The 16,590-nt window shown below is 33.6% G+C and overlaps 1 long non-coding RNA gene across 2 annotated transcripts in view; it reads left to right on the top strand.

The window, feature by feature from the left end:
• Window positions 1-27: 27 nt before the first annotated feature.
• The window catches only part of LOC127728613 (uncharacterized), a 95,492-nt gene continuing 78,929 nt past the window's right edge, over window positions 28-16,590 (top strand). The window contains exon 1 of one of the 2 annotated variants that reach the window (XR_007994259.1): window positions 28-185. This is a non-coding gene — a long non-coding RNA (uncharacterized LOC127728613). Of the gene's footprint in view, window positions 3,250-16,590 lie in introns of both variants that reach the window. The other variant, XR_007994257.1, reaches the window with a different exon arrangement.

The following is a 16,590-nucleotide window of genomic DNA, read 5'->3' as shown; positions in this document are numbered from 1 at the left end:
TTATTTTAAGGAAATTTTGCAGTTTTTATACTACCGTAAACAAATTTTGTGGTCGTATATTGGTATGACGTTGGCGTCGTCTTCGTCGTCGTCCGAAGACACATTGGTTTTCGCACTCTAACTTTAGTTTAAGTGAATGGATCTCTATGAAATTTTACCATAAGGTTCAATACCACAAAAGGAAGGTTGGGATTGATTTTGGGGGTTATGGTACCAACAGTTAAGGAATAAGGGGCCAAAAAGGGGCCAAAAATAAGCATTTTTATACGACCGCAAAAAAATTTTTGTGGTCGTATATTGGTATCACGTTGGCGTCGTCGTCGTTGTCCGGCGTCGTCGTCGTCGTCGTCCGGCGTCGTCCGAAGACACATTGGTTTTCGCACTCTAACTTTAGTTTAAGTGAATGGATCTTTATGAAATTTTACCACAAGGTTCAATACCACAAAAGGAAGGTTGGGATTGATTTTGGGGGTTATGGTAATAACAGTAAAGGAATTAGGGGCCAAAAAGGGGCCAAAAATAAGCATTTTTGTAACTTCCAGACATAACTTGTGTGTTAGTGTATGGATCTCTCTGACATTGTACCACAAGGTTCCATATCACTAAAGGAATGCTGGGATTGATTTTGGGGGTAATTGCCTCCAAATTTTAGGAATTAGGGGCCAAAAAAGGGGCAAAAAACAAGCATTTTTCTAGTTTCATGACAATAACTTGTGTGTAAGTGTATGGATCTTTCTGAAATTGTACTACAAGGTTCCATATCACAAAGGGAAAGCTGGGTTTGAGTTTGGGGGTAATTGCCCTAAACGTTTAGGAATTTGGGGCCAAAAAGGGGCCAAAAAACACATTTTTTTCTAGTTTCCAGACAATAACTTGTGTTCAAGTGTATGGATCTCTCTGAAATTGTACTGCAAGGTACCATACCACAAAGGGAAGGCTAGGATTGAGTTTGGGGGTGATGAATCATAATGGGGGTTCAAAAAATTTTGGGGGGGGATTTATTTTTTTTTCCTTTTTTTTCTTTTTTTCCTTTTTTGTTTCTTTTAAAATTTTCCATTTTAAGTTGGTTATTTCTGATTTATATTTAAAATCAAATAATAATGATATGGTAGGAGATACACACCAAACAGGATGTGTAAATTATTATATAATAAGTATTGTGCAATAGCAAGAAATTTTCAATTGCACAGTATTGCACAATAGCAAGAAATCTTCAATTGCACAGTATTGCGCAATAGCAAGAAATCTTCAATTGCACAGTATTGCGCAATAGCAAGAAATATCCAATAGCACAATATTGCGCAATAGCAAGAAATTGTCAATTGTACAGTATTGCGCAATAGCAAGAAATATTTAATAGCACAGGATTGTGCAAAAGAAGATACTTCCTATAAATTGCTTATTTCTTGACCAATTTCAATGGGGTTTTATTCTTGATTTCATGGGGTTCTTTAATATGCTGAATCTAACCGTGTATTTAGTTTTTGGATTTTGGACCCCGTTTTTAAATTGGTCCACATTGAGGTCCAAAGGGTCCAAAATTAAACTTTGTTTGATTTCATCAAAAATTGAATTATTGGGGTTCATTGATATGCCGAATCTAACTGTGTATTTAGATTCTTAAATTTTGGTTCCGTTTTCAAATTGGTCTACATTAAGGTCCAAAGGGTCCAAAATTAAACTTAGTTTGATTTTAACAAAAATTGAATTCTTAGGGTTCTTTGATATGCTGAATCTAAACATGTATTTAGATTTTTGATTATGGGCCCAGTTTTCAAGTTGGTCCAAATCGGGGTCCAAAATTAAACTTTGTTTGATTTCAACAAAAATTGAATATATGGGGTTCTTTGATATGCTGAATCTAACCATGTATTTAGATTTTTGATTTTTGGGCCCCGTTATCAACTTTGTCCACATTGAGGTCAAAAGGGTCCAAAATTAAACTTCGTTTGATTTCATCAAAAATTGAATTATTGGGGTTCTTTGATATGCCGAATCTAACCGTGTATTTAGATTCTTAATTTTTGGTTCCGTTTTCAAATTGGTCTACATTAAGGTCCAAAGGGTCCAAAATTAAACTTAGTTTGATTTTAACAAAAATTGAATTCTTAGGGTTCTTTGATATGCTGAATCTAAACATGTATTTAGATTTTTGATTATGGGCCCAGTTTTCAAGTTGGTCCAAATCGGGGTCCAAAATTAAACTTTGTTTGATTTCAACAAAAATTGAATATATGGGGTTCTTTGATATGCTGAATCTAACCATGTATTTAGATTTTTGATTTTTGGGCCCCGTTATCAACTTTGTCCACATTGAGGTCAAAAGGGTCCAAAATTAAACTTCGTTTGATTTCATCAAAAATTGAATTATTGGGGTTCTTTGATATGCCGAATCTAACCGTGTATTTAGATTCTTAATTTTTGGTTCCGTTTTCAAATTGGTCTACATTAAGGTCCAAAGGGTCCAAAATTAAACTTAGTTTGATTTTAACAAAAATTGAATTCTTAGGGTTCTTTGATATGCTGAATCTAAACATGTATTTAGATTTTTGATTATGGGCCCAGTTTTCAAGTTGGTCCAAATCGGGGTCCAAAATTAAACTTTGTTTGATTTCAACAAAAATTGAATATATGGGGTTCTTTGATATGCTGAATCTAACCATGTATTTAGATTTTTGATTTTTGGGCCCCGTTATCAACTTTGTCCACATTGAGGTCAAAAGGGTCAAAAATTAAACTTTGTTTGATTTCATCAAAAATTGAATTCTTGGGGTTCTTTGATATGCTGAATCTAACCATGTATTTAGATTTTGGATATTGGACCATAATAGGTGAATGTCCAATTTAAAATTTTTAAGTTCTTAGACCACATTCAATCTGTGTTAGAAACCTATGCTGTGTCAAATATTTAATCACAATCCAAATCCAAAGCTGTATCAAGCTTGAATGTTGTGTCCATACTTCCCCCAACTGTTCAGGGTTCGACCTCTGCGGTCGTATCAAGCTGCGCCCTGCGGAGCATTTTATTGTAACTTCCAGACATAACTTGTGTGTTAGTGTATGGATCTCTCTGACATTGTACCACAAGGTTCCATATCACAAAGGGAATGCTGGGATTGATTTGGGGGTAATTGCCTCAAAATTTTAGGAATGAGGGGCCAAAAAAGGGGCAAAAAACAAGTATTTTTCTAGTTTCATGATAATAACTTGTGTGTAAGTGTATGGATCTTTATGAAATTGTACTACAAGGTTCCATATCTTAAAGGGAAAGCTGGAATTGAGTTTGGGGGTAATTGCCCAAAACGTTTAGGAATAAGGGGCCAAAAAGGGGCCTAAAAACAAGCATTTTTAGCTCACCTGGCCTGTAGGGCTAAGTGAGCTTTTCTCATCACTTGGCGTCCGTCGTCGTCGTCCTCGTCGTTAGCTTTTTACAAAAATCTTCTCCTCTGAAACCATTGGGCCAAATTTAACCAAACTTGGACACAATCATCATTAGGGTATCTAGTTTAAAAAATGTGTCCGATGACCCCGCCAACCAACCAAGAAGGCCGCCATGGCTAAAAATAGAACATAGGGATAAAATGTAGATTTTAGCTTATATCTCTGAAACCAAAGCATTTAGAGTAAATCTGACATTGGATAAAACTGATTATCAGGTCAAGATCTATCTGCCCTAAAATTTTCAGACAAATCTGACAACCTGTTGTTGGGTTGCTGCCCCTGAATTGGTAATTTTAAGGAAATTTTGCAGTTTTTGGTTATTATCTTGAATATTATTATAGATAGAGATAAACTGTAAACAGCAATAATGTTCAGCAAAGTAAGATCTACAAATAAGTTGTCATGACCAAAATTGTCAGTCGACCCCTTTAAGAGTTATTGCCTTCCAACCATCATGGCCGACTTGGTTAAAAATAGAACATAGGGGTAAAATGCAGTTTTTAGTTTATATCTCTGAAACTAAAGCATTTAGAGCAAATCTGACAGGTGGCAAAAATGTTCATCAGATTTAAATTTATCTGCCCTGAAATTTTCAGACGAATCCGACAACCTGTTGTTGGGTTGCTGACCCTGATTTAGTAATTTTACAAAAATTTTGCAGTTTTTTGTTATTATCTTAGATATCATTATAATATCTAATATCTAATACTATTAATTATGATTTTAACCTTATTTTACATGATTTCGAAAGCATCAGTAAATACAGGTGAGCGACACAGGCTCTTGAGAGCCTCTAGTTCTAGTTTCCAGACAATAACTTGTGTTCAAGTGTATGGATCTCTCTGAAATTGTACTGCAAGGTACCATACCACAAAGGGAAGGCTGGGATTGAGTTTGGGGGGTGATGAATCATAAGGGGGTTCAAAAAATTCGGGGGAGGGATTTTTTTTTTCTTTAAAATTTTCCATTTTTGGTTATTATCTTGAATATTATTATAGATAGAAATAAACTGTAAACAGCAATAATGTTCTGCAAAGTAAGATCTACAAATAAGTCAAACATGGCCAAAATTGTCAAGTGACCTCTTAAGGAGTTATTGCCCGTTATAGTCAATTTTTAACAATTTTTTTGTAAATTTTTGTAATCTTTTACAAAAATCTTCTGCTCTGAAACTACTGAGACAAATTTAACCAAACTTGGTCACAATCATCATTAGGAGATCTAGTTTAAAAAATGTGTCGTATGACCTCGCCTACCAACCAACATGGCCGACATGGCTGAAAATAGAACAGGGGTAAAATGCAGTTTTTTGCTTATATCTCTGACACTAAAGCATTTACAGCAAATCTGACATTTGGTAATAAACAGCTGCGCCATGAGCGCATAATACGCCCGTCGTCTTGTGTGTGAATTTTTATGCAATAAGTATAAATAGTTTCTAACATACGGCGTGACATGCGAAAAACCCCTTTTTTTTTTTACAAAAAACTCAATATCTCTAAAATAAAATTTTGAATCAAAACCAAAAAGTATACAGATCTTTAGATTAATATAACTAAGAAGTGTGTAAAATTTTAAGCAATAATCATAAATCGTTTTTGAGATATGGCGCGTCATGTGAAAAACCCCTCCCCCTTTTTTTTACAAAATACTCAATAACTCAAAAATAAAATTTTGAATCATCACCAAAAAGTATACAGATCTTAAGGTTAATATAACTAAGAAGTGTGTAAAGTTTTAAGCAATAATCATAAACTGTTTTTGAGATACGGCGCGACATGTGAAAAACCCCTCCCCCTTTTTTAACAAAATACTCAATATCTCTAAAATAAAATTTTGAATCATCACCAAAAAGTATACATATCTTAAGATTAATATAACTGAGAAGTGTGTAAAGTTTTAAGCAATAATCATAAATTGTTTTTGAGATACGGCGTGACATGTGAAAAAAACACACACCTGTTTTAGTTACTAAGTCCCGTAACTCAAAAAGTTTTAATCTTATTTTCACCAAAAAGTATACAGATCGTTTGACCATCATAAGAAACAACTATGTTAAGTTTCATGAAATTTGGATAAGTCATTCTCAAGTTACGGTGCGACATGTTTACGCCGGACAGACAGACGGACAGACGGACAGACAGACGGACAGACAGTCGGACAGACGGACGGACACCGGACATTTGTATACCATAATACGTCCCGTCAAAAATTGACGGGCGTATAAAAATGTTCATCAGGTTTAGATCTATCTGCCCTGAAATTTTTAGACGAATTAGACAACCCGTTGTTGGGTTGCTGCCCCTGAATTGGTCATTTTAAGGAAATTTTGTAGTTTTTATACACCAGTTTACTTGACGTATTATGGTATACCATTGTCCGTCCGTCGTCAACATGTTGGACATTAACTCAAAAATGCTTCAACCAATTTGCATAAAACTTTGGTGAATTGTTCATATCTATTGACGTGAGCTCCCTTTTTTTTATAAATTTTAGATTTTACGTTTCTGAGTTATGGGGTTTTATTCATTAAAAAAAGGGGGATTTTACAGTTTTCGGACAATAACTCAAAAATGCATTCACCAATTTGCAAGAAACTTTGGTCAATTGTTTATATCTATTGACATGAGCTCCCTTTTAATTTTTATAAATTTTAGATTTTATGTTTCTGAGTTATGGAGTTTTATTCATTAAAAAAAAAGAGGGATTTTCCAGTTTTCGGACAATAACTCAAAAATGCTTTCAGCAGTTCTCATGAAACTTTGGAGAATTGTTTATATCTATTGATGTAAGCTCCCTTTCAATTTTTATAAATTTTAGATTTTACACTTCCGAGTTATGGGATTTTATTCATAAAAAAGGGGTGATTTTCCAGTTTTTGGACAATACCTTTATAGTGCTTTGAGCAGTTTTCATTAAACTTTGGTGACTGGTTTATATCAATTAAGATAACCTCCTTTTAGTTTTTCACAAATTTCTGATATGACATAGAGAAGTTATTGAACTTTATTCTTAAAAAATGTGACGGACGTATCATACGCTCATGGTGCAGCTGATTTTTGGTTATTATCTTTAAATATTATTATAGATAGAGATAAACTGTAAACAGCAATAATGTTCAGCAAAGTAAGATCTACAAATAAGTCATGACCAAAACTGTCAATTGACCCCTTAAGGAGTTATTGCCCTTTATAGTCAATTTTTCGTAAATTTTTGTAATCTTTTACAAACATCTTCTCAACTTACCGGTAATCTACTTGGCCAAATATAATTAAACTTAGCCACAATTTTTGATAGGGTATCTTGATTGAAAAATGTATCCGATGACCCTGTCATCCAACCAACATGGCCACCATGGCTAAAATAGAACATAGGGGTGTACTATAGAAGTCTAAGGGAAAATTGTAAAAAAAACAATTTCAAATGGTCACAACTTGAAAACTAATTTAAATAATGATAAGGGGTCTTCAGTAAGACTAAAATAGGATGACCTGCTTTTAATTTAACAACTGGGCCAAGTTAAACCAAACTTGGCCTCAATCATTATTAGGGTATCTTATACTATTTATTATGATTTTAACCTTATTTTACATGATTTCCAAAAACACAGTAGATACAGGTGAGCATCACAGGCTCTTGAGAGCCTCTAGTTTTGCTTGTTGCCTACTATCTCAAAAACTGTATTGGATAGATAGAAACTTAAATAAGCAAAAATGATCAGCAAGACAAGATCTGCAAATAAGTCAACATGGTTTAAATTGTCTGAAGACCCCTTCTTTAAGTTGTTCTCTTGAATAACAATTTTTATATGACCACAAAAAGGTCGTATATTGCTATCACGTCAGTGTCGGCGTCCGAAGACATTTGGTTTCCGGACAATAACTTTAGTTTAAGTGTATGGATCTCAATGAAAATTAAACTAACGGTTCAATACCACAAAGAGAAGGTTGGGATTGTTTTTGGGGGTGATGGTCCCAACCAGTTAGGAATAAAGGGCCAAAAAGGGGCCCAAAACAAGCATTTTTTCTAGTTTCAGGACAATAACTTGTGTATAAGTATTTTGATTGCCCTGAAATTGTACCACAAGGTTCAATACCACAAGTAGAAGGTTGGGATTCATTTTGGGGGTAATTGCCCAAACCGTTCAGGAATTAGGGTAAAAAAGGGTCTAAAACAAGCATTTTTCTAAGTTTTCAGACAATAACTTGTGTTTAAGTGTATCGATGTATCTTAAATTGTACCACATTTTACGAAAAGAAAATTTCTTCAGATATCATTTTTTTTGGAAAAGGGGGGGGGGGGGTACGGTGGAGAGGGAGTTGGGTAAAAACAATTTTTTTTTGCGGGGGTGCAACTTTTTCCCCTCAAGATTTAAGAAATTGTCAATTTTCCAAAGTCGAATTGGGGGTCACAATTTATTTTGCTAATATAGTCTGTAACTAGTCTGAAACAGATTTACTCATTATTGCACAACTGCACAGTGTATTGCACAACAGCAAGAAATCTTCAATTGAATATAAATTCAAATCATATAACCAATTTCAAGTTCTTTGACTACATTTAGAAACCTATAATGTGTCAAATATTTAATTACAATCCAAATTCAGACCTGTATCAAGCTTGAATATTGTGTCCATTTTTGCCCCAACTGTTCAGGGTTGGACCTCTGCACTCGTATCCAGCTGCGCTCGGCAAAGCAGTTTATTATCATTTTTTGTGTTGTTGCCTACCATCTGAAAAATTATATTAGATAGATAGAAACTTAAATAAGCAACAATGATCAGCAAGACTAGATCAACAGAGAAGAGATTGTTGTCATGAATTCTATTCTAGTCCACAAAGATGGAGAGTCTCCATTGTTGAAGATGCACATATGTGAGCAACACAGGCTCTTTAGAGCCTCTAGTTATATTTGGCATATAGATAGAGCAATGTTCATGTTTGTAATGGATAAATGATTTTCACAGAGTTGTGGCCCTTGAATTAAGAAATTTTTTTGACCTCCAAGTTTTCTGCACAGTTATGGCCAAATCTAAGCTACAGATTTAATTTTAGTTTATTACAGTTTACATTTTCCCAGTCCAATGATTTTTTCAGAGAATCTTGCAAAGTTCAAAATCTTTTTCCTAAACTGCTCCCTATATACTCTACATATTTAGTATGTAATTAATTCAAGTCACATTTCAGATTTGCAATGATTCAAAATTAAAGACTTAGAAATTGGTATTTGCTAATTCCCAACGGAGTATTTGACTTCTTGGACTAAGAGTGAAGTCTATGGCATCAGAATTGTGTGTCTGGATGAGATGACAGGTTTTCCTATGGACTGTTACCTTATGAATTTGCATGTCAAAAATCCAACTCTCAATGTAGCAGTCTATTACAAATATTACCTATTCAACATTATCCTTGTTCTTAAGGTAATTGACAAGTTTGACAGCGGGACAAAAAACATTCATTTATTCATCCTTTTAAAAAATATTGTAGGCTACCTCATGATACTAAGGAGTATGATATAGAAGTTTTGACCCGTTAGTCTGTCAGTCATCTTGGTTTAAACACCCTGTTAGATTGCAACCTTACTTGGAAATCATTTCACATAAACTGAGAGGAGGGTCGCTATTTATTTTTAGGTTACAATATCTAAAGTCAATGTCAGAGTAACAAAAAAAATGGACAGGATTTCAATTTTGATATGAACCTAAATGTCAATCCCAACTACCATTGGAACATAGCCGTCATCGCTGTTGAAACAGAAAAATTGGCACAAAATTCAATGGAAATGCTTCAAAAACTATAGAGGTAATTCACCATTAAACTTTTGGGAAATAATACATTTATGATCCTGATGTGAAAAACTTTCAGATTTTGCAAGAACCATCCACAGCTTTCAGATATATATATCTTTTTAATTTTCTTCACAAAGAAACAAACTATAAGATTATACTTAATGTGATGGGATAGCAACTATCAAACCAATCTGTTGAAAAAAATTTAGCAAACTTGGTAAAAAAAAACCTCAATAAAATATCTTGAATATCAAGTAAAGAACTAGTTTAAATCAGACTTTAAGCAGTTAATGATGTGTACATTTTAACACTTCAACTCCAAACATGAGTGGCACTGTTACTAAAATTAGAAAAAAAATACAAAAAATCCTTTCTACTCAAAGGGACTTGTCTCTAAAATATACTTTATATGTGTTTTTTCAGAGACAAGTGCCTGTGTTTCTTCTTCAGAAAATAGATGTATAAATGGCAATGAAATATAAAACACGAAAAAAGAGAAAAAATCATCCAAGGCCAATTGCTTCAAGACTTAAAAGTAAATGATATATCATATATGTATGATCTTCTTTATGACACAATGTTGATGATACAACAATTAATTTAAATATAGGCATTACATATTTTTTTAAAAACAATATATGATTTGAAGTTTTTTTCAGTAAACATTAAAGAAATGTTACATGAGATCATCTTACAAAATTATTGTTGATGACACAAACCGAAATAAAAAATGGTCGTCACCTTACTACATTTGGAGATTTCGAAATAAAAAATCTGGAAAAAATCATGTAAAAAATTATTTAAAAGATCTTGATCACTTATGACCATACATCCTGTCGATACTTATATTTTGGCAGTTCACAAGATCATGCGTTTCTCAGACTGGTTATTACGTCTTTACACAAAATCCATTGGATGTGTTCTGAGTCTGATTGATATACTATACTAGTCAGGGAACTAGCTTTTAGTAGTTGCGAGTACTCTAAGATTGACGCCTTGGTGTTTTTTTTTTGTCGTTTTGTAAGTTGGTTTTAGTGCTTCCTGTCGATTTGATGAGTCAATCCCTTACAACTGATTTTTACAGTATGTTCGTATGTTGTATTGTAATACGAATGTGCCAAGTTAGCATAACAATAGATATAAGAAGATGCGGTATGAGTGCCAATGAGACAACTCTCCATCCAAGTCAAAATTTATAAAAGTAAACCATTATAGGTCACAGTACGGTCTTCAACACGGAGCCTTGGCTCACACCGATCACTAAGCTATAAAGGGCCCCAAAAAATTAAACATGTTTTACCCCTGCCTAATTCCTTATGTATCTTTCCAAAGTCAGATGCCTGTCTGGTAATTCAGTGGTTGTCGTTGGTTTCTATCTATCATATATGTTAAATTCATTTACTCTTTTTAGCTTGATAAAGCCCGCTGTGTGTCCCTTTTGAATTTTACCATTTTGTCATGCCGGACCTTAAATCTTTATTGTTGAATGCCGTACGATGACCTATGCTTATTTACATCCTTGTCTTTTAATCAGTTAATCTTTGTATGATAGTTCCCTCATTGGCAATCATACCACTTCTTATTTAATCAAAGAAAAACACGAATGTGACCATTTCTAGGGCTAATCAAGCCGTAGAGAAATAATTAAATGTATGATCCCTTTTTTGGAATTATAATTGACAATCTTAAATGCCGACAAATATGACCTCCTCTCCCCTGTTACAAAAAGAAATATACGAGTTAAACACGAATGGTCAGTACAGTCAGTCATACTTTTTGGGTGTGATATGCTGTAACGGTAAAAATGGCAGTGGTTTTCTAAAAGAATTGTGTCGAATTGCAACCGAATGGTTAATACTTTGAAACATATTGTTCTTACTGAGCCATAATTACACATTAAGAAGCTATATGTGAACAAGGCTAATTTCATGAAGCTTCTTTGTGGTATAATCAGCTCATGAGACCTTTCATTCTTGAATTATTCAAGGAACCATGCTCCTTGAACAAAAAAGGAAATAATATATTCGCACCTTTCGTCTCTCACTTAGTAAAACGGAATGTAAATATTCTATCGTCCTTCATCGTCGCATCTTGAACCTGTAGGGCAATGATTTTGATGGAATTTTCAGAAAATCTTTATTAACTAATGTTATCTATTGAGATTCTTGCTTTGCAACTTATTTAACCTGATGAGGTTCTACATTTTGCTGGTCTAAACCGTGGTTGACTGTATCATTCAATGTTTTATAATGTTTTTTTCAACATCTGTTGTGATTCTTGCTATGCAACTTTTTAGGGTACATCTAAATGAATTGTTTTCGTTTTTCAATACATTACATATTCTAGGTAGCCGTCTTTGGAACAATAGAAGAGTAGCTCTTTGGAACAATAGAAGAGTAGCTCTTTGAAACAATTGTCTCTTTGGAACAATTGAAAGGTAGCTCTTTGGAACAATTAAACAGTAGATCTTTGGAACAATTGAAAGGTAACTTTTTGGAACAATTGAAAGGTAGATGTTTGAAACAATTGAAAGGTAGCTCTTTTGAACAATAGAAGAGTAGCTGTTTGGAACAATAGAAGAGTAGCTCTTTGAAACAATTGGCTTTTGGGAAGAATTGAAAGGTAGCTCTTTGGAACAATTAAACGGTAGCTCTTTGGAACAATTGAAAGGTAACTTTTTGGAACAATTGAAAGGTAGTTCTTCGGAACAATTGAAAGATAACTGTTTGGAACAACTGAAAGGTATCTCTTTGTTACTGTAATGTTTATTGGTCGCTAAGGTTACAAATAAGTATAATCCTATTGTATAGCATTGCATGCTTTACGCCTAGGAAAGCATTATGCCGATTTAGACGTTTGGCGGGAAAGTTAGTTGCCGGTTCGAAGGTTATAGGGGTGTTAGTAAGGGATTATCTATGTTCCGCAAGGGGAACATTTAGAGAACACCCCTATAAAGGAAATAATGTATTCGACCACGGGTATATAAGAGAATGAGAAACGCCACTTGGAGCTGTCAATTGGCTGTCAATGAGCTGTCAATATTCTTACATAGAAGAAGACCAGTAAACCAACAGAATTACGTGGTGAAGATATTAGTTGCGTGCGAGCAATAATATCGAAAGGACAATTTGTACCGGGTACAAAGTAAACGTACAGGTTGGATTGGATATTTTAAGCTTGTAGTGACAGACTGTCCCACTCGGAGGACAAGTTGTACCAGTCCGCACTGTCTAGTAGTGACAAACTGTCCCACTCGGAGGACAAGCTGTACCAGCCTTATAGTCCTATAGTGACATACCGTCCCATAAGGAGGACAGGCTGTTATATTATATAATACTTGTATATATTATTGTTCATGGTAACTTCATATCGAAAAAGAGTCAGTGTGTATATTTTAGTTCATTGTGCATAACATAGATAGATATATAGTTTAATAATAATAATAATAATAATAATAATAATAATAATCTTTATTTCAAGAGGGTATGCTCAATTAGTACAAACACTATTCTCCCTTGAGGCCCTCACACTCCACTCACAATAAATCACACAATTTCATCATAACAAAGATAAACATAAGAAAACATAATCAAAATTGTTTTTAGTTTTGCCGTATTGTTTGTGGACAACTTGGATTCAAGTATTAACTGGAACGTTCGTTTGAGATATAAACGCCTGGTTACACGTTACATTACTATTGACAGATAGCAATTTGAAACAATTGAAAGGTTACTCCTTGATACAATTGAAAGGTAGATCTTTGTAACAATTGAAAGGTAGATCTTTGTAACAATTGAAAGGCAGCTCTTTTTGAAAAAGATTCTATCGCCCGTCTGCGTCATCCTGAACCAGGGCAATGATTTTGATAGAACTTTCAGAAAGCTAATGACATTGTGTACTTCTTGTATTATATTTGTCCAAATGATTTTTGTTCCTTTACCTACCAGAACATTTACATGGTTATACCATGGAAGTAAAGTCAATATAATACTTCCATGGTTATAATTACTCAAACAAAAGAAGAAGAAGGAGCAATTTGTGTCAGAGCTCGTTATTTAGTCAAATGCTGAAGTGGATTTATCATTAGAACATAGCATAAACCTTTTGAAATCGTTGTTACTTTGATTTCATACATCGGGAACACACATTGATGGACGATTCTTCTTGACTCCTCGGTGTTCCTCGATACACACAGACCGGTGCTTTTTTTTGTTGCCAGTTTGCATTTCATTTGTGCCACAAACCATATTTCATTTGCGCAACAATTTAATACATTGCAATTGCGCCAATAATACAGGTACATAGTATAAATAATAGATCTATGGAGAGTTGTCTCATTGGCACTCATACCATATCTTCTTATATCTATATTGAAAAGAGACTTTTGATAATAATGTTGCAACTTAGCTTTAATAGCAAAATATAACATGCTGAGATTGTATTTTTTGCTGGTCTAATCCATGGTTGACTGTATCATTCAATGTTTTATGATTGTTTTGCTGTCCATGTCTGTCGATGTTCTTGCTTGGCAACTTTTTTGTGTACATCTAAATGATTTGTCTCCATTTTCCAGTACATAATATATCATTTAAGTGAGGTCTTATAAAATTACAAACATATTTCCTCCTCTATACTTGTCTCCTATGTCCTTTTTATCACCTCGAACAAGTAAACACTTTACAATTTTATACCTTCGGTTTTGAAGGAAAAATGAGTTTGAACTCACTTACTTACCCAAGTTGGGCACGGGAGTGTGATACTCAACAGCATTTCTTTTACGATCTTAGTATTCAGGATATAACTTATATTTAAAAAAAAACGTTTCCGTTATAGATTTTATACCTAAAAATAGGTGCAAAAGCAGTATCTATTTTTGGCGCAAATGAAATATAACCATGTGGCGCAAATGAAATAATGCATCTTTCAAAAATTGGCGCAAATGCAATGAACCCACGCAGACAACTTCATTTTGAACTTAGTTTCAGGACAAAATATATTTAATATTGAGCCCAATGCTCCTCGCAACAATTGAAAGGTAACTCTTTGGAACAATTGAACGGTAACTCTTTGGAACAATTGAAAGGTAGCTCCTTAGAACTATTGAAAGGTAGCTCTTTTGAACAATAAGAAAAATAGTTCTTTGGAACAATTGAAAGGTAGCTCTTTGGAACTATTTAACGGCTGCAATTTGTAACAATTGAAAGGTTACTCTTTGGAACAATAGACGAGTAGCTCTTTGAAATAATAGAAAAGTAACTCTTTGAAACAATAGAAAAGTAGCTCTTTGAAATTATTTAACGGTTGCAATTTGTAACAATTGAAAAGTAGCTATTTCGGACAATAGAAAAGTAGCTCTTTGGAACTATCGAAATGTTGCTCTTTGGAACAGTTAAAAGGAATTTTTTTTGGAACAATTGAAAGATAACTCTTTTGGCCAATAGAAAAAATAGCTATTTGAAGCAATTGAAAGGTAGGTCTTTAAAACAATAGAAAATAGAACTTTGGAACAATTAAAAGGTAGCTCTTTGGAACAATAAGGAAAATAGTTCTTTGGAACAATTGAAAGGTAGCTCTTTGGAACTATTTAACGGTACCAATTTGTAACAATTGAAAGGTTACTCTTTGAACCAATAGAAGAGTAGCTCTTTGAAACAATAGAAAAGTAACTCTTTGGAACTATTGAAAGGTTGCAATTTGTAACAATTGAAAGGTAGCTCTTTCGAACGATAGAAAAGTAACTCTTTTGAACTATTGAAATGTTGCATATTGGAACAATTTAAAGGTAGTTCTTTGGAACAATTGAAAGGTAGATCTTTTGAACAATAGAAAAGTAGCACTTTAAACAATTGAAAGGTAGCTCTTTGGAACAACAGAAGTTAGCTCTTTGGAACAAATATGGTCTTTGAAATAATAGAAAAACAAATCATCTAAAAAATAAATATTTTGTAAACTCCAATTATACTTATTAAAAACTATTTTTAATTATACTGATTTAAAACTATTTTTAAGACCACAATTGTAGATTTTTGTTAAAAAAGCCAAATTTTAATATATGTACCAGATCTTTGTTTTATCAAGGATCACATTTGGATGTAATATTATGTCCAGTATGTTGATTTTTGACAAAAATTAGAGATTCAGAACAAAAATATGCATTAATCTTTGATAAGCCTGTGGATTTGTTCCCATTGGAAAAGCCACGACTGTTTCATCGAATCAAACATATAAACGAGTTGCAGCAATCCCAGCTCATCTGTCTGATGTGTAGTCTCCCTTTTCCTGACTCTAAATATCTTGATTTATAATAGCAAGTATATTGGAAAAAACTGTATGCTTTTTAAAAGGTATATGTGAAGAGATCGCATATACAGAGCATTTTTTATACAATGTATGCAAGATAATGAAAGATCGCATTTTTACGTTAATTGTGGTGCCGGCATATGCAGCGCACGTGCGGGAATCAGACGATATTGACAGGTTGCATACAGAGATTGACACTTGACATATCCCAGAACACCAGCATGGGTCTCTTATAAAATAGCATATATATTTCAATATGCTTAGTAAATGAATTTCAATCATCGCTACGATTCATCAGCAGAATGAATTGTTTACCTGTCAACATTTAGGTTTCATTCTAAATTATTGATTGTCCTTTGGGGAATTGTACGAACCCCTTCAGTTCAATCCTTCTACACGGGAAGATGATCTACTCAACAATTTCTAAATAGTTAAAAAAAATAAAAATAGAAAGCACCTTATGTTGGAAGCAAAAAAGCTGGATTAGGTTTGATCGTGACAGTAAGATTCCATTGTACTTTTGACTCAACTTGACAAGTAAGGCATTGTTCCATTTATTGGCTTGTATGTCTGTTTGTGCCATCATCAATTTCTTTTCTTTGGGAACTTTCGAATGTCTGCCAATTCCTCTCGGCAATACTCAGCTGCTTCAGAACAACGTGGAAATGATAATACTATAATAATATCTGTTCTTGTAAAAAATAAATACATTCATATATGTACCGCCCATAAGTGACCGCGTAACATTTCAAAAGTCTTTAAACACTGGCCATAATCTGCAAAGCAACGCATGTTTGCAGATAATGATTTTAAAATTTGTAGTTCTCTCCTTTAGTCCCAGTTCTTTTACTTTTTTGTATTTGAAAAAAATATTTCATACATGTTCAGGACGAGTATATGTGATAATGTATGTAAAAGAAGGATGTTATTGTCATATATTTCATATATGATCATTATATATTATAGAGAGTACAAATGGCTTAACTTGATACCATATAGCCAGATTTATTTCTTTACATTGTTAGTTTATGCGATTCAAATATAGTGTTCATTATGTTGG

The sequence above is a fragment of the Mytilus californianus genome, unplaced genomic scaffold (assembly GCF_021869535.1).
Source record: "Mytilus californianus isolate M0D057914Y unplaced genomic scaffold, xbMytCali1.0.p SCAF_2, whole genome shotgun sequence".
In the NCBI taxonomy this organism is placed as follows: domain Eukaryota; kingdom Metazoa; phylum Mollusca; class Bivalvia; order Mytilida; family Mytilidae; genus Mytilus; species Mytilus californianus.
This window is presented reverse-complemented; position numbering and strand designations above follow the sequence as displayed.